The sequence below is a fragment of the Argiope bruennichi genome, chromosome X2 (genome assembly GCF_947563725.1).
Source record: "Argiope bruennichi chromosome X2, qqArgBrue1.1, whole genome shotgun sequence".
NCBI classification, from domain to species: domain Eukaryota; kingdom Metazoa; phylum Arthropoda; class Arachnida; order Araneae; family Araneidae; genus Argiope; species Argiope bruennichi.
This window is the reverse complement of record NC_079163.1, coordinates 46,078,927-46,102,835: the sequence shown is the minus strand read 5'-3', so window position 1 is coordinate 46,102,835 and position 23,909 is coordinate 46,078,927. Positions and strand designations below refer to the sequence as shown.

At 27.9% G+C, this 23,909-nt stretch overlaps 1 long non-coding RNA gene across 1 annotated transcript in view; it reads left to right on the top strand.

Annotated features, from left to right (window-relative positions):
- Window positions 1–4,855: 4,855 nt before the first annotated feature.
- Window positions 4,856–23,909, top strand: part of LOC129960111 (uncharacterized) — a 64,947-nt gene continuing 45,893 nt past the window's right edge. The window contains exons 1-3 of the long non-coding RNA XR_008783533.1: window positions 4,856–4,970; window positions 5,878–5,963; window positions 7,494–7,589. This is a non-coding gene — a long non-coding RNA (uncharacterized LOC129960111). The remainder of the gene's footprint in view (window positions 4,971–5,877; window positions 5,964–7,493; window positions 7,590–23,909) is intronic.

Below are 23,909 nucleotides of genomic sequence, written 5' to 3'. Positions count from 1 at the left end.
TACTTGCAATTTTGAGTGAAAGTATGAAATTATAAGATGAATAGTGAAAATAAATTGATAACTGAAAAATATAAAGAAACGGAAAAAGGTTATGTTCGAAATTGTATTAATAATTAATGAAAAATTTGATTAAAAATTATCAACAAAGAATGTAAGAGATTAAAAAAGCGTTACTATTCTAAAGCTTTAGTGTAGTAATTAATTAATTACAAGGTTTAAGAATATTAAAGGATCGAGTATAAAAATTCGAAAACTTTTAAACGAAGAATATATTTTTTGCTTTTTTTTACAAACAAACAGAACGAAGTAATGGAGATAGAGCCACGAGTACTGGAGCTAGTATAATGTAGTATTAAAATTATATTTAAATAAAATATTGTAATACACATAATTCTCTTACAGCCTGCAGCTTTATGTTTCTTAAAATGAAAACATCAGTTTTACTAAATAATTTTCAAATTTTGTAGCTGCTCAAAAAGTTACAGACTGGGCCAAATGATTTTTAAAAAAATGCATATTATTTTTTTAAAAAATATCAATGAAAAGATTTTCACCTATTATTTTCTAAACAAAATTAAATGAGTTTTGCTTGATTACATCTTATTCCATAAATTAACCTCCTAACCTTCACTTTACTCTCAATGAGAAGCAGATGTTTAGATTTTTAAAATTATGGTTTGAAATCAAGTCATCCATAGATGTTTAATTCGACGTTAAAAAACAGAATCCATAGACAACACAAGAAGACCAAACTATTCTAGGAAGACATTCTATTAATTTTGATTTCATTGAAAGCTGCAACAAATGTCCGAAGGAGAAGGTTTCATGTAATTAGACTATGAAGAAAACGTAATATCTTGTATCCGAGGTATTTCCATTTATCGAGTAAGTTTAATTAGATGAATATCCGATTTTGAAATTCGCCCAATATGATGACTGTTTTAAGATTGATCTTGTAATTTTCAATTGTAGTCAAATGATGAGGACGACAACTGAACCAGCACTCCTGTTCAAATTTCTACACCACACTAATGAAATAATTTAGCAAATCTAAATAAAAAGAAGCATCCTTAATGTGTATTCTACGATTTTTCTTAAGAGGAATGAAATGTTTATTTCAAAGCAGCAAAAATCATAAAAACAAATACGCTAAAATGTTGATGAGATCCTTTATTAATATTTTATGCCCACTGATTCAAACCTGAAAAATTTCATCTATATGTATTATTTTTTTCTCACAATATAGTTTCCTGCCATTTTCCAAACAATATTTTCTCCCTATTTATCCATTTTTTCCATTGAATAATCCAAAAAATTTAATTTTCTCGTATACCACAGACAGGAATAGCAGAGTAAAGCCTTTTACATTTATGGGATTTGATGTTTAAATTTTTTCTGTAAAAAAATTGAATATATTTTTATGATAAATTCTTTTTTAGTTTATTTATCATTTTTTTTTCATGAAGGATGAAACTTTATATGATATACCAAAACTCTTACAAAATTAACCTTTCAGAATTATAGATTTTTAAAAACAGTTCTGAATTAATTAGCTTTATTTGACATTCAGCACATATTGATGTACAATATTTACCTCTAAAATATGTTCACTTCGAGACTTAAAATTTTGATAATATTAATCAGTCGGTAACAATAAATGAATTCAGTAAAATCAATATATTTTTATCAGATCAAAAGAAAAGGGGCAATAATGCCTCAGGAATATTAAGAATTTATTTCAAAATTAACAGTTAAAGATTCATTAATTGTTACTTATTAACAATTATTCCTAAATAGTTCTCTCGTATAAAGTTCGCACTTGTATTGTTTTTTTAAAACTTATTGACTGATGTTGCACACATAATTTCAAAATATCAAATGCTTGACTAGTTTCATTTTTTGTTGGAGAGCTTTCTTCAATACTGTTATCTTCGTTGGAATCATTTACTTTTATTGCTTGGTCTTGCTCATAGGAAAAATCACGATTTTTCAAAATTTTAAAAAGAGGCTTTGAAAATTTCAACTGCACCATAAATTATTTCAGGTAAACTTTCATACCCGTTAGGGATTTCAATTTCATCTTTAACATTCAAATAAGTTATTTTAAATTCATTTTCTTTTGTAATTCAGTTGCAGTAAATAGTGTAGTCAGTAGGTTTTTGCAATCTAGAACGCTTTTGTCCAGACAAAGAAATGTGAATTCCCATTGAATATGGAAAATGATTCCAAATATTTCTTTACAAGAGGAGCAAAAAATTCCACAAATGTCAGTCTCTTGTTACAAATGACAGATCGTTAAACTTTTTACTTCAAAAAATTCAAAAACTTTTTACTTCACCCTAAATGGAAATTTTTGTCTACATTCTAATACATCATTTCATTGATTTTTATAACCCCAGTAACACACATATATTGTACAATATTGGATGATATTAAACAATATGCAAAATATTGTATAATATTGTTGAATATTAAATAATATAGTATAATTTAGCGCAATATTGTGTAGCATTTTGTGCTACTTGGGATTACAAAGTGAATGTTAAATTAGGCCGGATCACATTAAGAAACTTTCATTGCGTAATTTTTTGGGAAAAGAAATTAATCAAAAGGATTTATTTGAATTTTATTGTTAAATTAATGTTTTAAAAACACTAAAAAGTGCAAGAGAACTTCCTTTTATTCAGAAATTAACAATTGTGTGTCTAATCGTTTTTCTTCTTATTATTAGAGGAACTTCTTTTATGTATTATAAAAATTCTCTATCATTTACTTTTACTAATTTGGAATTTATAGATTTTCTGAAAAATTTTCAAACTGAAATAGCTTGTGGATCAACTGTGCCAATTCAACACAATCTAATACTTTACATTTCTTATGAGTTGAGATGGAATATTCTCTTATATAAGATTATTAAAAAGATACTCTGAAACAGGGGCAAAAGAAAGTACTTAAAACAACTATCGATGCAATGCCTGTAAATCACTTACAAAATTTGGAGAAATATTTTCAATCTGTTAAATTAAAAAAATATATATGTTAACCATTAACGAAAGTAAATTAACCTAACAATGGAGAAATAGGTAAAGCAATTAGACTTATTATTTACCCTTTTCGCTACATTCCTCGTCGTATAGTGGGACTAATTTTCTGGAACTTTCTCAGAAGAATATACCATTGTTACCTAGTTTGTTAGTTTCAGAATTTTATTTCAAAAAACTCTTTCAGTCAGAAATCTCCTTGCATCTTTTCAAAAACTTTAAAAATTGTAGAAAAGTTACTTTAATTCTACAAGACGAGTTTTTTAAAAAATTTTATTAATATAGAACTTAACACTTATAGGTTTGTTTTTCTTTCCTCCAACTTACTGTTGCATCTCACTCTTACACGAAATTACATAAAAAATGAGCTGTACCGCTTTGAAGCGGGCTTGATTTTATTTAAGTTTTTTGTAAGAAAACTTTTCATTTATTGATTACGTGACAGTAAAGAAGGGAATTTAAATGAAAACTATGAAATATCCATACTTTTTTAAGCTATACGAAGTTTATTTTTGGAGATTCACTGAATTTTTATAAACAACATGGAACAGAAACTGTTCAAATCCATTGATTTTAAAAATAGCTCTTGCTTATTAATAATAGTTACATATTTCACTATATAATAAAAGTATTTCTAATTTTGAATTTTTAAAAAATGTAATTTTTTACATTTTGAGTTAACAAGAATTATAAATGCTCTTGGATCCAATTTCTGGTAAAAAAAAAAAAATTGTATCACCAGATTTAATCAAACAAATATTTGTAGACGATCCTGTAAAAATGCCACACTTAATACTTCTTTTTAATTAGTATATAAACTCTAGCAATATGCATAAAATGTTAATGATACTGATAAAATTAAATTATAAATTTATTTAAATTCTAAATTTAAATTATAAAATTAAATTATTTTGACAAAAGAACTTCATCTAGGTTTTTTTTTTCATAACATAATCAAAAGATAAGAAAAAAAAAATGTTTCTGCTGATTCTATGCAAATTTTTGGCTGCCCCCATTTATGCAAGTATTTTAGCCTAACTTCCGAAAAAAAAAAAAAACACGCAAAAAATATTAATAAAATGAATAAAGGAAGCCAAAAGATTAAAATAGGTATAACTAAAACAGGGGTAATATAAGCACATTCATAAAATTTTGCATTTTCTTTTTGTTATTTTTACAGCATTTTATTCAGACAATAATTTTTTTAAACTGTTATTTATTTATAAACATTGACGTCAGTTTTATACCGAAACTCGAGTTGAAAGGAAGAGAAAATATTAATTTTTATGAAAGAAAGTTTGAAAATAATGCAGGGAATAATTATTCAATAGAACTTAAGGAATAGAAAGCGATGAAACTAACCGATACTAAATATTTAAAATAGAGTAAAAAAATTATTCATATCATTAAAAAATAATAAAATATATTTGAACAATATAATTATTACTGTAGGAGTAAGTTATTTTTTAAAAGGTATGTTTAATTACATAAGTAATTAATTTACTAATTAGCATATAATTGAACTTTATTATTCATTTTTATTAATAGTCTTTTTCAATAATATGATTACAAAATGGAACTTTATGCCAAAGCAGAAGAACAAAATCGCATTGCAGTGAGGGCAAATAAATAAATAAATTAAGAACTATTTGCTCAAGGAGATGCACCAGAACCGCTTCACAACTAACAGATGAACGAATCATAACTAACCCACACATATGAACCGATTTCGGCGAGCTATCGCTCGCTTTATTTACTACTTGGCGACCATCTACAGTAAGGGAAGAACCCCCGCCCAAGTTTCAGATGTTCGAGAATTTTAACAGCTGATGAATTTAGTAGAGGATTGGTAGTTCAAATATTTTATAATCGGATAATTTGTAATGTTATTATCACAATTGATGAATTCCATTTGAAAAGGAACAACAAGTAGTGTATTATGTGTAATTAATCTAGTATATATAGTGTGATTGCTCAAAAACAATTTTATGCTGTTTTATAAGATCGAAGCAAAATCCCCATTCTGGTTGTAGATGAAATATGGGGTGGGGTCACTTCCTGAGGAGATTGTTTGAAATTTCATTAAATGATCTTGTGAAAATTATGCATATTATCAGACCTCTCATTTTTTTGTTTTAAGATTTTATTTTATTAACTTAATCTCCTTGTATTGTGTATATTTTATACCTTTAAAAACTGGTATATTAAAAAATAACTCTCTTTTTAATTCTAATCTCTTAAGTTATGTTAATTATAATGATGATAAATAATTCAAATTCTATTTTTTGGGGGGTGGTTAGTTTCTACTATCAAAGAAAAGTTGCAAAAAGTTATATATGATTTTGGGAATCTATGCATTTTATTATTCATATTAGCCTTCCTGATTCAGTATGTGAGATAAATGAAGAATTATATGAATTATGTACTTAATTAGGTTTTGCATATTTTTTGTCTGAAAAAGAAATTATTGAAAAACATTATTTGTTGCCAACTGATTTATATATTTTGCATATTCATAAAATTCTGTCATGGTATAGCTGAATTCTCTAATAATGATAAAGATGAATGTATATAGAAAATCTGTAAAACAGACGTTTGAACTTAGAGTTACAAAATATGCTATAGATATATTTTGATGAATGGGATTGTGCATCTTGAAGCTGTTTTTCTTTGTTTGAAATTTTAACTCAAATTCTAATTAATTAAATTTTTTTTGATGAATTTCAGCCAGAAATATTGCATAGCAATTATTTTAAAGCCATTTTAAAATGCAAACATTTATCTTTCTAATAATACTAGTTCGAGTGTGATTCAATATTTTATCTTATTTTTATAGTTATCCTGATCTACAATTCAGGAGGAAAGCTTTACTTGCTTCCCATGCAAGACAAAAACTAGAGAAGTAATAGAGGAGTGCAGTAGGTATGTAGAGAGGAAGTCTTGTAGTTCACATATTTCATTTCCAGGAAATTTGTTTGCATTTTTCCTATGGAAATTAAATACTTTTTTTATGAATCTGTCTATTGATATTAAAATTCATAACATGGGGCTTTTTGCGATATTTTATATCCAATCTCTATTTTTGTTTCATTTTATAAGCTGAACCAATCCTTCAACAAATTTAATTAGGAATCCACAATTAGAGGGAAATAAATAACATTTATAGTGTCTACATCTGGCAGTAACATATTACCTTCAAAAATTTCAACTATTCTTCTAAACACAGGGCACAGGTTGTCTGATTTTGTTCAAGGCATTTCTATTTGTCTTCTGTAAAATGAATTGATAATTAAATGTAATATGTTGAACAGAATTAACTTAATATATCTTATGTGAATGATACAATCCAAAATTAATGAAATGAACAACAATAAAAATAAAAAATATCTGTATATGCTAGGAAGTACAACTATATCTGTAAGAAAGATCTAAGAAGGGTCACATTAAATTTCAAATGTATGCTTTCTCAGGCAATTTAATTTTAACCATTCAGGGTTTCAAATCAGAGCTAATATGATTTAAGAATGCATTTTTGTAAGCTTTATGAAAAATTATTAGATATAACACAATGTTGAAGTTATTTGGGCAGCCAAAAGTCTAAGTTCATATAGCTCTTTATATTATGAATAGGTTTTGTTTATGCGACTTTTCCATGAGTAAGTTTTTTAATATGATTTTGATTTTATTTTTCTCCTTGACCTTTCTGAGCATACTCACAAATGATTATATCAGTATTATCATCTCAGCAAGGCTTAGTTTTTTTTTTCCGAAAGCAAAGAATTTCTTCTTTTTTATATAAATTTTGTTCTACACACATCAGTTACAAATTTAACCTCGAAAATTCCTTATCCTGTTATATATAAAAGTACTGAACTTATTTTTCTCTATCCACTAGGAGTAAAACTTATTGAACTTCTGACTACTTTTTTCTGCTTAGTAACTAAAATAACTTTTGTTAAACTTTTCTTTTCTTTTTTTTTAATGTAAGAAACATATTTTAGTTTGGAATTAGCATTGTTGGATTTAGTATGCATTTATGTCATTTATTATGTTCGTCTAAAAAAATGTACTTTTGTTAGATTGATAAATCATTTCTTAAAATTTAGGAAACATATCTTGAGATTAGTATTTATTTGAAAATGTTTGTAGCAATATTGACTTTTTGTTCCATGAAGTATTCAACAGCAAAATAGCGTAAAAAGAAAGAACAAATTCCAATTATTATAATTGTCTTGTGTAAAATATTTTTGATTATTTTTTTAGCAAAATGTCTTTTTAAAAATAATTATAAATGCCTAATTTTTTTATTCAAAATGCTCTATTTAATATTATTTTTGCACTTTAAAAATTTCTTTTCTAAATGTTATTGTAAATTCACTATGCCTTTTTGTAGAATGTTTATTTTAATATTATTTCATTAGATAACATTAATGTCATTTCTGTCTTTCTTAGATTGTCTTCCAAACATATTTATGCTTTTGAATTTCCTGACTCTGTTTTATCACGAAAATATTGTCAACTTGTTCGTGAAAATTTGAGAGCCATCAGGTAAATCAATTCTTTAAAATATTGTCAACTTGTTTGTGAAAACTTGAGAGCCATCAGGTAAATCAATTCTTTAAAAATGTAATTGTAATATTTTGTTACTAAAAGAATGCATTTCTTTATTTTTCTCAGTTCTGAGAAGTCCTTCATATAAAGTGAAAAATTTTATGAGAAATAAGATAATATTTGTGTAAGTTTTTTCCAGATCCTTCAATTTTTATCATAGATATGCTTAGAATGTGTTGTAAAGCTTGGAGTGCAGTACATCTCAGGCTCTCATACAAGAAATATGCTTGTTCTTTTAGAAGTACAGTTGAACTTTTATATATCAAACTTTAAGATTCCTGGAAACATTTCTACATATAGAAATTTCCATGCACAGAAATATATATTGCAATTTTTTTAAAAATTATTTTCTAAATAGTTTCTATAGTTAAAGAGGGCTTTAAAACATTAAACTATAATTTACATATAAAAGCCTGAGAATTTTTTTTATAAATAAAAAGTTTTTTAAAGTTCTCTGTACTTATAGATTTTTTTTTTTTTTGCTATGTCCTTGCTTTTTATCTAACTTTTAACATCCTTTATGAAACTGGACTTCTTTTTCACATTTAGAAATTTATTTAGAGTTTTACATTAAAATAAGGTAAGGCAAGAATCAATGGACAAGAATTAATAGAAGGACAAGAATAGGTAGGTAGGATAAGAATTAATAGAACAGAAACAAAGAATAACATATAACTCACCAAGAAATCAAGCTTTTCATAAATAACATCTGCTCATTTCAGTCTTTTTGTTACAGTAAGAATCAGTGCAAAGTTTTTCCACTATTATTCATTTTTCTTTCTTCTTATAAATGAAATCAATGGTCACTTCTTGAGTGTAATAGGTGTACATATTTTTTTTATGGAAAAGCTTGTATATAGTGTTTGTATTCTATATGCATAAATTCTTTTTTATTGAAAATCCAAAATTATAAAACATAAAAACAAGTATAATAAAATATAAATGTTGGAATTAAGGGATTAGATTCTCATTTTACTGATATATTTTATTAACTTCAGGACATGCTCACACATTCATAAATATATTATAAACAGCAATAACTCATAAGAAAATGCATATTATTGAGCATTTAACCTGTTATTTAATAAGTTAAAACAGTGTTATGAACTCTTAGTTATTATAAACGTAGCCATACTTAGTATAAACTTGATATAAAAATGATAAAGGCCAATAAAAATAACCAATTACTATTTCCACATCTCATAAAATGCCTGTGTGTAAACAGTACAGACAAAAGTTGTGTTACTAATTCAAGTAAGTAGTGTAAGTAAGAAATTGAAATAGCCAAACCAACAATTGGAATTTTAATAACTTGAATGACTCTTGAGGCTGAGGATTCTTATATTCTAATATATTACATGAAAACTCATTTATTTTTCTTTCAGAAATTTGTATTTTTAATGATTCTAAGATATTTAGTTTGAAATAGTTTTTCTTTCTTTTGTTTCCTAAATCTTAATATAATAAAATCTATATGCACAGTTCTTTATTCTTGATGAAAAGAGCTTGTAAAGTTACATGTACATCAGTTTTGCAAAAATATATTAATATTTTCTGTTGTATACTATAAGATCTATGGATATACTTATTAATATTGTCAGTGTATAGAAATAATTTTCCATGTAGTCTAGACTTGTAGGAATTTTTTAAAAAAGAGCACCACATACTACTATTAAAACTTTAATGATTTTATTTATTTCCAGTAGTATCCGATAGATCTTTAATTGAGTCAAAGTCACATTCCTTGTTAAGCCTTTGAAATCTGCTGCATTTTAAACCAAGATCTTTTTTGGAAAAAAACCAAGATCTTTTTTTCAAAGAAGTTATTGAATAAGAAATTCAATAACTTTTAATCAATTATAAAGAGAAGAGCAACCTTAAAAAATGTGTATCTGTTACTATTATTTTAATCAAAAGTTATGTAATTTTTTTGCATTCATCGATCATTTGAAGATTTAATAACAATTGAAAGGTTTTATAAAAAATAACTTTTGAAGTAGCAACTGCTTATTGCCATACTTTTGTGTTAAGAATGTCTTGAAAGATTTAAATACTATATTTTCGTTTATTACAATAATGAAAGTTTACATATTAAGTGTGTGGATGCTCATTTTGTTGACGGGTATATTTGGTGAGTATTATTTTAATTTTAATCTTGTATGTGAAGGGTCACTACATTAAAATACTAACTGAAATGCATTCTATCATATTGAGGGGCATGTATGGAATTTTTGTAATTACCTCTTTATTCATTTCCCATCATCTATTCCTCCTTTACAGCTAATTAGTATTAAAACAAATCATCTCCATCAATGCATGCAATAAATTCATTTCTTATATTTACTTGAAAATTTTAGAAAAATGTTTATTAATATTGTTTTAGAAAATGCTTTTACGGCTGTCATAATTTTGTCTGAAAAATTCTCTGTCAGCAATGAAATTAAATATCTTTTAACTGTATGTTTATTTAATCTGTGTTTGTGTTATCTCATCAGTGTTTATATTTTAAAAGCTGTTGCCTCTTATGTGTTATGAGGCAGCTAAATTTGCCTGTAGTAACATTTAACAATTTAAGTTAGCAAAATATATTTTGAAAAATGTTAAAAATTCAATTTTTAAGACATGTTTTTACTTTCAAGTTTGCAGAGTATTATTATCGTCAAAAAATTATAATTTCAGATTTTTACGAATCTCACATTTTAAATATCGACCAACAGATTTTTAGCATTATATTTGTCTATCAGTAAACTAGATAACTGAAAAATGCTTTTAGTTGAACTAATAAAGTTTGAATAGGGTTCTATCAAATTTTAAATGAAATCTATTTACAGGAAAAGTTGCTAGACTTATTGTTCTATTACAAATGAACTCGATAATTACAAAATGCAAAGAGCTAGGTTTTATAAAATTTCATATACAGGCTTAGCATCTAAAATATAGATTCTAATAAAAGTTTTAATCAAATCTGTTAAAGGGTTGACCTTCTGTTGATTTGTATTTTCCCATGCATCTAAGCACAATAACTCAGAAACTGATTGAGTTGAATCAGTTAAATTCTGTATATTATCTTGTGGCTACAACTGTAGTTCCACATCAAATTTTAGTTTCATTCGGTCAGCTATAAGACCGTCAAAATGCATATTCACACAATATATTTAGAAGAAAAAAAAAAATGTTACATTCACGCCAAAGATCTATAGTGTGGAACTATTTGCTGTTGCCTTTCAAGATATTTGTGACTTTACCACTTTACCTATGGTCCATAATTTTATGCAGATGGGAGGGGGGGGGGGAGAAGACCTTAATTGGAGAGTATGCGAAAAATTTTTGGGAGACCACTCTTGCTGCATCAATTCCGTTTACATAGTTTCTGATAGGATTTTGTTATGTGATATTTAATAAAGTTTTAATGTTGGATAAAGTTTCTTATTTTTATAGCTTCCTAATTATTTGAATTGGCTTTTTTTAAAGTTAGGAGTATATAAAGTCAAAGAACATACAAAACGACTCAAAACTTGTTTCTAATTACCTGATTTTATTATAGATAGTCAAGTCCACTCAGATTTAAATAGTTAAATTTGTGTTTACTTAGAGTTTCAAATCAAACCTCATCAGTTTTTTGTTATTGACTGTAAAGCATTGATTCAAAATCAAAAGTATAATAGGCTTTTAATGATATTTTCATTGATAAATAATATTTCATTTAATTATGATTTCTAATAAAGTTTCTACCTCAAAATATTAGGTTGTCTTCTGTTAGTAGGAAGTGGGTTTCACACCTTTCATTTAAGATTTGTGTGTTATCAGAAAAAAATTCTCATTCTTATCCAACTTTTTGAATCATTTTGCCTTATATTTTAATGAAATATTTACCTTTTATACTAGGGTTTAATTTTGAATTTTTTTCCTATGTTATATTATCTATGTTCCTTAGTTCCCTATGTTATGTTATCTATGTTCCTTAGTTCCCTATGTTATGTTATCTATGTTTCTTAGTTCCCTATGTTATGTTATCTATGTTCCTTAGTTCCCTATGTTAGCAATCTTAGAAAGCATCACTTTTAATACTATTTATTAATTTAGAGAAATTACTAAAGTGATTATTAGATCCTTGTGTTTTTAAACACTGGGCAACTCTCAGTATTAATTAATTTGTTGCTATGTCTCCATTTTTAAAATCAAACATATAAATCTTCGTAAAAAGTTTATTGCTAGGTGTATATAATATCTTGTTATTACAACTGATGTCATATCTATTAAATGAAAATTTTAATTCAATATATATTTTTTTTACGCCATTTATAATATATGGTGGGGATATTCTTAAAGCTCCAAAAATTACACTTATTGAATGAATGCTGTTGTTTTTATTAAAATTAAATAAATGATATGAGAATTAATCGTCGTTGAATCTCCAGTATCAACCAAAACATATAAGCATATTATTCGTACTTATTTGTGTTAAACTGCTATGTACAAATTATAAAGCCTTAAAAAAAATCTAAAATTTTTCGAATATCATTCACTTTGATGGGATTTAAGATAAATGTTGCTATTGATTGTGATTGCTTCAATCCATTTTGTCCTTTTTACTCTGATTTTTCGTCTTTATTGTCACTTTCAAATTAGCATTGATCGATTTTTCTTTATAAAAAAAAAAATGAGAATCTTTTTTTTTCTTTTTTTGTGGCAATTTTTATTGAAGATGATGATACTATATTCAGCTAATTCTATTTGATATTTTATAAAGAGTTTCTGTCTCTATGTATTGGAGCTTCCAGTGAAGGCAACTATATTTTAATTGAATAAAATTCATCTTATGCAATTCATTCCAAGTTCCATCTCGGAGCAATGTAGGACAAGCAACGGTTATTTCATATAGTAAACAGATCTGGTCACTTTTCAGTCATTTTTATTTTAAGGTATTTCTTAGAAATTCAAAAAACATTTTTTTTTTAAGTTGTAATTTAGACTTTTGTAAACATTATCATTGTGGAGATTGGAATACATTTTAAAAAGACTGGTTTGATTTATTTTAAAGTTTAAAAATTCGTCGTCATTAACAAAACTGCAATTTCTACTTCATGTGAAGAAGTTATGGAAACGGCATAAACTATAATTTATAATAATAAATATGTTAAAAAATGTGAAAGTCAATTTAACATATTTTAATATATATATCTACCAATGAAACCGATATTATCTCGTCCGTTTTGTTTAGCAGAATCTTCTTTTTTCGGAGAAAATATTTAGATACGTATCACTTACTGAATATGAATATATACTTAAATATGAATATTTTACAATCTTTCTTACATATGAACTGGTCATTTTAATTTTTAAAAAATCATGATGCAATTAGTTTAACATGTAATTCGGAACAATCTGCCATATTACAGTATTCATTTTACAATTTATCTGTGATTGCTTATATTTCTGAACTTACACACAGTTTTACCATGGTGAAATTGGGTCCGAGATAACGCTATCTGACATTGTCAGCATGCGATCTGATAAAAAAAAGGCTCCAATAGTTATAAGAAAATGTTATAGCCGTTTCCGACATACAAGAAATAAATAAATTTATATATATACAAGAATTGTTCGTTTAAAGTTATAAGATTTTTACTGAAGCTCGGAACTTCGGTATGTTTAGATTTTGCTTTGATTGGTGGCGCCATCTCTTGGATTCTAATAGTTATAATTTTTTTTATTGTGTGTGTGTGTGTATGCAAATTCGTGTTTTTTCAGGAAAGACAGCTATATAGATAAACTTAAAATGCAAAACCTTATCTAAATATGAAATTTGATCCAAATCGTTAGAGCCGTTTCCGAGATACACGAATTAAATATATATGCAAGAACTGCTCGTTTAAAGATATTAGATATATTAATTCGTGTATATTTCCTAAATAAAATTATATTCTTTATTTTTTAGCTTCTGTGTTATTCAGAAATCGTGAGTTATATATGTTTATTATACTAAGGTAGGTGTAGATATTTGGTTATTCAGGTGTATTTATCTTAATTAGTAAAAGAAACAAGTAAGTGGCATTTATTTCTAATTTAACTCTTTGGCCACAATTATATTAAAAGTGTCCTGGTTACTTCATACGCCGATACATATAGTGGAACATTTTTTTTATCGGCTTCCAAATATTGTTGTAGCTGCATACACATAGGTTTATATTTATTCTTACCTACATGAAGAAGCTGGTAATACCAACAACAAATGTTAAAAATGTGTTCGCTTGTGTTGGTAAGTTTCAGTATGTCAGTTCATGTTCATCAACTGTTGCAAGAGGAGGTTTTTATTGAAACAGCCTCCTTTTCTCTCTCTCTCTCCTGGCTTTGCGGGAAAAATCATAAAAGTAAGTTTATTTTTAGAATAAATTAGTTTTATATAAGCAGGCGAAGAGTTTTATAAAAAAATTAATGGTTTTACTTTATATATATATATATAAAGTATTTTGGGATTTTATTTGTCCCATAACGCAACTTGTGGAGTAATACAAAAAAAATATTTATTGTTTATGTTTTAATGTTCTTAAAGCTGTAATTGTACTTGATACTTCCTGATTTGTGATCCTTCAGATTCAAAATGAGCAAAAAACATCCATCAAGTTCTTGTTATAAAATTTCTAACCTCAAATTACTTAGAGACGAAAACTAATATGACCTGGATTTTGAAGAATTACCTTCAAATGAAAATTCTTGCCTTGATTCTGAAAGTGACGACGATGAATCAATTATTCGTTTCACGAAAAAAGGAAGTACGCCTACTTTTTTTTCTAAAAATTACATATGACGCGTCTGAAAGTCTGAATATGAAAGTGTCTAAAAATGATATTCCGTAGAAGAAATTACATATATACCAGTTCAACATAAAAAAAGGTAGTTAAGAAGATTATAAAATGTACGCGTAACGGAAGCATAATTCCAGTTGAAGTATTTTCTTCACATTTTGGTCCGACTCGTTATATCACAGATCTGACAAATTCAATTCCATATGACGCGTGCTGTAAATTGTAAAAATCATTATTGATTCCATCGTTTTTAAAACGAATTTGTATTCAGAAATGGCAAAGTAATAGATACATTGCAGTTAATGAGCTAGAAATTCGAGTACTCATAGGTATAAATTCTGTAATTGGAATCAAATTTATAGAGATGCCTGGTGCATTATCCCTTTTAGTTATGAATATATCTTTCAATTAATATTTGTAAATATTTTAGGTGTTCCTAATTCATATTAGTTAAATGATAATATTTTAACCCTTTACATTCTGAAAAGTAATTCTATGCATAATTATTCACTTAATATAAGGGTTTGTTTATTGCTCCAAAAATATATATATAATTGTTTTAAGTTGAATTTCCCCGAAAAATTAATCAACGTCTTTTTGCCATTTTGTAAGTATTTTTAACATTTAAAATTAAAAAATAAATAAATGAAACTTCCAAATGATGCACCGTCTTCAATGGTGAGTAAGAGGCAATATTCGTGTGCAAAGAGTTAAATCCAGAAAAAGAAAGTACCAGTTATAACAAGCTTTATAAAATTAGTCCATTCAAGGGCAAGATACAAGAAAATTTCGAGAAAAATTTTAGTCCTTGTTCTCAGTGTAGCAATCGATGATAAAATTTAAAGGGTATTCAATGAAGTAATAACTTCCGATAAAATCAATGAAAAGAAGAATGAGTATTAGCAGATAAATCGGGATACTGCTATAAATTTGATATATATACTTGAAAAACTTGCCATTCTAGTGACAAAAAATGTTCTTGAGAAAGTTGTGCATCCTCTTGATTCAGAGTGAGATGAAATTAAATTTATTTTCACAGTTATTTTACCAGCCTAAATTTATTGAAAAACTTGAAATCTAAACATTTTAATTTTTCTGGTGCCTGTTCGTTTTAATAAAACGAGCAGGCTTACTCGTTTACTTGCTCGTTAAAAATACTTGCTCGTTTTAATAAAACGAGCAAGTATTTACCAGTTTTCAGTAAAGATATCAAAAATTGAGGAGGACATGAATAATTTGTAAGTGATGCGAAATTTTTACAACGACGTGGGTGGACAATAAGGGAGTCCTCATTCTTTTACATTTTTATAATCAATATCAGTATTCCATAGTACACAGAAAAAAAATTATAAGGGAGTTAGAATGCCAATTACTTGCCCTTTGATTGCGGATTATAATGATAACATGAATACAATGGATGAGAAATTAATGTTTAGTTATAGCCTTGCTCGTCGCAGTAGGAAATGGAGGCGCTGCATGCTGTTTTATTTTCTTGACTCCATTGCTGTTAGTGCCTATATATGCAGTTTATAGAAACAGTTGGGTAAAGAAATAGCATTTAAATTATTCGAAGCTCAATGGATTTATTTCTCAAACGCTGATGAATGAAAACGTACCAATTCTATATAAGTCACTAAGTTCGAAGAAAGCAAATTCGAAACTAGCATTTTATCTATAATTTTAATATAGATGAATGTGTGTGTTGGCGCTCTACAGACCAGAGCGTCTTACAGCTACCAAATTTTATATATATAATATTGGAGGGCGAGAATGTGCTCTTCGGGGCGATTTTTTTTAATTTTTAATCAGAATTTTAATTAATTAAAAATTAAGAGAAATGTTGGCGATTTTCCGCTATAACTTCCGAAAATATTGCAGCACAAAACTGATTTTTTTCTTCATATTAAAGTTCAACAAATAATATTTTTAATGATACTAATGTTTTAGCCTATAAATTGAATTTCTATTTTTAATGAATTTTTAAAAAAATATTTTAATTATGTTTTTTAACAATTTATTTCGCACAAAATGAATACAAAATTTAACTCGCACGAGCATGTTATGAGAGCGTGGGAAGAATTTATTATCTTAGAGCATTACTCCTGGCTAACCATCTGGTCGCCCAAGGCGACTAGTTAGAAATATAAGAAAGCGATGTTTAAAGCATCAATCGGAGCATTCGTTTCGTTTACGATGTCCACTTTTGTATTGCCACAAAAATGAAGTTCGGACATTGTGGTCTTGTATTATATGCAAAACGCTTTTGTACCTTAGGAAAATAATGTGTTTTTTAGTAAGTACCATTTATGAACCCATTTGAGTCCCTTCCTTTACAAGAATTTAAAAATTTATTATAATTTTTTATTATGTGATTTTTTTATTTAAAAATTTAACCAATATTATTTAATCTAAAAAGAAATAAAATTTCTTTGCAACACGAGTTTATTTTATTTTCTAAAATAGCGTATCTCAAAGAGTTAAATAATTGAAAATAATTTTTTTTTATAGTAATATTTTTCTTTTTCAGTTTATATAATTTTTAACTTCTGAACAAACTTCGCCTTTAAAATACAGTCGTTCCTTTTCGCTCTTTAAATAATGAATACTTTTCAGATTTTTTTTTTTTTTTATATTTCTCATGTCATATGTATTTGAATAGTTTTTTTTTCCAGAGAATTATTCAAGCAAACGCTAAATCGTCTGATTCAAAGGTTGACTAATTTTTTGACTTCCAGTTTAATGAGATTTTTTAGTATGTGTGTGTTATCTATAACAGATTTAGCGAACAGGAATAAAAGAACTCAGTGTGCTTGCTGTTAAGCGTAGAAATACTCTAAAGGTAATCCTGACTTTGTGATGAACATGTCAGGCTTATAAAAGAAAGGTAAGTATGGTGTAAATATAGGTGATTTAAAAGGAATATGTAAGTGTATGAAATTGAAATACACAACCACGAGATGAAATTTAGATTCAATTAATTTAGAATAATAAGGTGTTTTAAATAAAAATTAAATGTGTTAAAATTAAATTCTGAATTTTTTAAAAATGTTTCTTGATAAATTCTCACCAGTTGTAGCTCTTGCTTTCTGTAAACGCTGGATCAAGTATTTTTGAAAACATGCAACAAAAGAAACAAACTCTGAGTTCAGTATGAGTTCCAATCTAAAAGTATATAGTTCAAATGTGTAATATCAGCTGTATCTACAGGACGTCCTGCATGAATGGAACAAGCGTTTATTTCCTTAAATATACAAATAGACATATATTTTTTAATTGTAAATCTATGTTATTTTTAAATTGTGTAAAGATGAATTTTTAGTTCATTTTTATTTGTTTTAACTTTGTAGATATATTGAATAAGTAATTATTTACAACTCCTAAGTACGAAGTCGAATTAATTTGTTAAAACCAAATGTAAGATACGTTTTCAGAATTCAATTCATCTTCGATTTTCAAAATTTAGCTTAGAGTCAAAATTCCTCTATATGATTGAAGCAATTTAAAATAAGTGCTGCTGATTTATTTAGATGCCTGTTTCTTATTTTAACAATAATGCATTGCGTGTCTGAACATAAAGGAACTCAATAAAAGTTTTTAAGTAAATTTTCAGAATCAGAATGCTTTAATGTTATTTTTAATTTTTAAAAGCTCCAGAATGCTTTTGACTAGTTGCTCAGTAAAAGAATGAAAATTTGCACTCTTTTTTAGGAGGTTATTCAAAAGAAAAATACCTGAAATCCAACGTGCCTTTGTTATTCTAATTATTTTTATTCTTATTATTATTTTCTTTAGTGTGAATTGTAGGAACTATGAATAATAGCTACAATAGTAGTAATTAATTGCTATAAGTAATTATTCTAGACAATTTCTACATTCCTTTTATATATTTCTTTTCTTAGTCTGGAGAATTCAGATTTTTTTGGTTGTTTTTATTCTTGCTAAGAAATATTTTTTTTTTTAAATTAAATATCGTATGCTAAAAAGCGTTACTTTCCTTCAGTTTTTGACGGTTGACCCAGTTTTCATTAGCAATTACGTCTTTTTAATTCAAGATATGTTGAATATATGCATAAATGAAGTCGTCTAAGTGATTTCATTTTATTATAATGTATTTTGAAATGACATGTGTGCTCAAATGCGGTTGTTTATTATTAAAATTATTTTTCACGTATGAATTTTCGCTATTTGTTTTTATTATCAAAATTTTCTGTTTGTCCACTTCCATTACTTTTTTTCTAGAGATTTACGAGGAAGTGGAGTGTCTATGTGACAGCTTCTGAACCAGTAAATTGCGAGCAAATATACGATGTGTACGCGGGCCTAGCTCTGGTTAAATTCTTCGGGAATCAAACTTCCTCACGCGGGTGTAGTCTTTAAGTTTAAAAAAAGGAATGTCGGTTCATATATCTTCCTCATCATCTAAACACAGCTCAGAATAAAAGAAGCTCTCCTTGTAACTGCAGATAAAACTAAAACTGAAAATCATTGTTTCATAAAACTTTTGTTTCGTGAAACCGTTAATAGAATCAGGCTTTGGCAGAAGGATATAAAACAAAACTTTTATTTTCCCACTTACCGCTTTAATTAAAAAACCCCGTTTCATTCTTTTTTTTTTTTTAAGTATCATCACTTTTCATCTTAGATTAGGTATCTTTTTAGAACTTTGTAAATCTCAAAGATTTATATTTGATTTTTAGTAACATTCTTGTTAAAACATTGTTGAATGACTTTTCTCCAATTTATTTGCCATTCTGAGTTGAAATATTTTTGGGAATTATATAAGCAATAAGATTCTCAATTTTTATAATTATAAACTGACAACAGATTTTTAGGAAGAGATCCGCGCCAAGCTTAATCGGTGTCAGCGTGCAAATGTTCCAATGAGCGCTTTTACGCTTATGTTTAACATTTGAAATGAAATTTTAATGACATAAAAAAATAAGAAAAATAAAGGCGTTTTTGATTCGGCATCGTCACGTGGCACACAACCTTGCTCATATTTATGGCGCGGGCTTGTATAGGATTTAATGCGAATGAGTACAATATTGATATGCCTCAATCGTAGTTCGAAACTGCGAGAAATGTATGCATTCTTGAAGCAGTATACCCAGTAATTGTTATTTTTCGGGGGGGGGGTAACCTATTCTTCGGAATCTTTCATAAGAGGTCATTGATTACTTGTGGTGAAACTTCCACTTTTCATATCATAACTATTAAAATAAAATATGAAGCAAAATTTATTAAAAATCAGGCTGGAAAAACTACTTTTGTGATTTTGTCTATAATGAGTGATTTATTGGTTTTCCACTTGTTGATTTTTCATTTATTTCTGAGAGTTTTAATTCTTTAAGATCATTCAAATTAAAAAGGTCGTTTATTTAATGAGAAATTTCGCAAAAAAGATAAATAATAATCTGTATACTAAGGTGACAAAAGTCATGGGATACCTCTTAATAACATGTCGAACTTAATTTTGCTCTTCGAAATGCAGCGGCTCGACGTGGTATGGACTCAATAAGTTGTTGGAAGTCCCCTACAGAAATATTGTACCCTTCTGCGTCTATAGGTGTCCATAATTGTGAAAATGTTACCGGTGCCGGATTTTGTGCACGAACTAACCTCTCGATTATGTCATATAAATGTTCAAACGGATTTATGTAGGGCGATCTAGGTGACCTCATCTGTCGTTGGAATTGTCCAAATTGTTCTTCCTTCAAAGCAGTTGCGAACAGTTGTGGCTTGGTGACATAGCGCATGATCATTCATAAAAATTCCATTGATGTTTGGTACATGAAATCCATGAATGGCTGCAAGTGATTTCCAGCATAATCGTTCACAGTCAGATTAACCGTTTACAATTTTTCAATGGATCAGAGGAACCTAATCCGTTCCATGTATATTATGGTGCCATCACCAGCTTGCACGGTGCCTTGTTGACAACTTCAGGTTTTTGTGGAGTCTGCGCCACTCTGGAATCCTACCATCAGCTCTTACCAACTGAAATCGTGACTCATCTGACCAAACCACGGTTATCCACCGGTATGGCCTTGAGTCCATGAGATTCAATGTCGTGCTGTTAGTAAAGGCATTCGAGTCGGTCTTCTATTACCGTAGCCCCTTAAAGCCAAATTTCATCGCACTGCACGAACAGACTCGTTCGTCGTACGTCCCATATTGATTCCTGCGATTATTTCACGTAGTGTTGCTTCTCTATTAACATTGACAATTCTACACACATGTTGGTCATTAAGTGCTGGCGGTTGGCTACTGCGTTTTCCATGGTGGGAGGTTATTACTGGAAATCAGGTATTCTTATCATACTTTCGACTCTATGGATCTCAGAGTGATGAATTCCCTAATGATTTCCTAGATGGAATGTCCCATGTATCTAGCTCCAATTTCCATTCCGCGTTCAATGTCTGTTAATTTCCGTCGTGCGGCCATAATCACGTCAGAAATCTATTCGCATGAATACAAATGAAAGCCCTACCAATACACTGCTTATTTATATATTTTGTACGCGGTATTACTGCTACCTGTGTACTTGCATATTGTTGTCCTATGACTTCTGTCACCTCAGTGTATATCATTGTTGTTAACTTAGAAAACCAAATAAATTGTGGTTAAGAAGATATTTTTTTAAAAATCCCAGAAACATTCGTATTTTTTAGCATAGAAAGTATGACCTTCAGACTAGGTTTCAGTAAGACCGTCCTTGTCTTAAAACGGTTAAATGCATCAGTCTGCTTCTGCTAAAGTTTATATCTAAGCTTTTATTTCTTCACATTTTCTCAGTAGGGATTCTGCACTGCTACTTTTGGAGGAGAATGGACTGTTAACTAGTTTTTCTTGTGAAAGAGATAACATTCTGTGAATTTATTTATCTAGTTTCTTTCTCCTTGCGATTTTTATGTGTCTGGCGTTTTTTTAATTAAAAAGAACGGTAGATTTTTACATTATTTGTCTTAGTATTGTATTACTTTCTTGTGTAGCAGCAGTATATATTTGAAATGGAAGTATTTCGAATGAAACAATGTCACGAAAGTCGCATTTTCCTGAAGTTAATACTTCTATTCAATGCACTTCTTTTTTATGAGTTGAAAGTAGTTCTTTTATGATGGTAGTAAATGCAAGACTATAGCCTTTAAGAGCGGAAAGAATTGAATACCGGATAAATGTAAAAATATGTAGGATAGAAAAAAAAAAAAAAAAAAAAACCTGCTTATCTTCAAATGCAAATCATATGTGTGAATATAGGCACATATATTCATACACATGTCATCTCTTATAAATGCTGTTAACATACAACTTCTGTGTTTTTTTTCAGGAAGATTTATGTTATATTTTAAAGTTTGAATGTTTAAAAGGACTTTCTTTTTTCATGATTTCTTTTTCTGAAATCGTGTGGAATTATGGCGTTTATTTTATATCTTGCATGAATCCTTTGTGATATCTGAATGCAGTCTCCAACATAAATAAAGAATGGCATTAAAAGCGCTAGTTGTATTCATGGAAATGAAATTAAAAAAAAAAAAAAAAAACCTAGCGTGCATGCAAAAGTAATGCTGTTTACGTAAAAAAAAAAAAAAAAAAAAAAAATCAAAATGAAGTTTGAGTAAACTGCTTTTCTTCTATTACTTCAGATGTATACTTACTTTAAACTCATGTGTCATTTTAAAACAGAAAAACAGTTACTGAAAGAAAAAAAAATCATTTTTTTTTTCTTTCGAGTTGTTTTAAAAATAACAGTTTACCACTTTTCATTCTTTATTCAAGAGCAGACATTTGACATATTCGTCAAACATTTATATTTCTTAAAATAACAGATAATATAAATATTTATAGTCCAGAAAGTCAACTTTTTTACGGATGAGATGTTTAAATATCTGTCAATGAGTTTCTTGTTATAAGTGTTATCATTCAAATGGAGAGACCGGGTTTGGTATAGAAATTTTTGGAAAAATGCTTATATTTTTAAATGTATTTATGATTTTTTTATTATTACTATTTTTTATAGCTTTAATATTCATTCGCCACTTGCATTAAAAATATTTCAATGCTTTTGTTAAATTTAACACCAGAAATATTTTTTCAAACCTTGTCGGTTGTTACAATTTCCACCGAATAATGAGACAAACGTAACGATAAAAAAAAATTCTTTTTATCATCATTTTATTGATTAAAATGCACGAGACATTTGGTAATTATTTTCAATTGAGGTATTGATAATAAATGGTATCGCGCGATTTATAGTGACATAAAGATAAAAATTATTTAACCTATCAGCGTAAAAGTCAGCCTGTATTAGAATTGCAGTTAACTCAAACAAATAAAAGACTGCTTCTTACCACTCGTATTTTGTACCCACATTTTGCAAATAAAGCGTTGAATCCATTTTCCTTCATGAATTTGAATGTCGAAGTGGATTATTTTTAATGTCTTGACTCTTGTCCTCTATGTAAGTGGGTTTAGTGTGTGCTAAATCTTTCGGGTACATAGGTACCTCTGGTCTGGCGCGGAAGATTAGGGAAGGAGTGCCAGCTAAGGTGCTATCCTCATCCTCTGAATGCTGCTCAAATTTACGTGGTCTGTCCAAAAATAACTCTAGCTTTGCTTCAAAAAGGGATGTTAGTTTAATATACTATAACACAATATATCGTGAGATTTGCTGTAAGCTAAAGCAGAACCATGTTTCCCCCCCACATCTGTATGCTAGCTCAAAATCCTCATCTTTACCCCTTTTTTTCTTTTATTTTATCTTTTGAAATTTTTTTCTTAAACTTTTTATTTTCCCTTATCCCTTTTTTTTTTTCATTTATTATTAATTATGTCGCCATATTCTCTTTCAGATGGGTAGGTTTGGCAGATTATTATTATTAAGTTTGTTTGACACTTTCCGGAGCGAATTCTTAAGGAAAGATCTGATCTTTTAAGCGTACACTAATATTTAAAGCAGAAAATCGAACTACGTGAGTCAAACACAAATCAAGATAAATGTCGCAAGTTGTAATATGTTACATCTTGCCTCGTCGAATAGTTTCCAATATTTTTGTTGGTTAATTAAAACATATACTGCGAGTGGAAAAAAATGAAAGCTGCTTCGTAAAATTTAAAACTTAGGCAAAATAAATTAGTAAACATATTTTTGAAAAGAGCAACTTACTTATTTTAAATGAAAGTTTATGAAATACTTTTTTCCCATGAAATTGTTAAAACTGTGTAACAACCTCTTACTCGGTCGGGTACTAATTGTACTTATGTAATAGAGCCTGTCATAAGAATCATATTTAGCGAAAATTATGATTAAAAAATTTAAAAACCTCTGCTTTAAATACGTTCTACAACTTGACAATGTTATAACTACTTTACAATCAGAATGAAATAAGTCTTTACTGTCATATCAATAGATACATTAAATTATTTGACAGTAAAGTTATTTCATGGATCACAG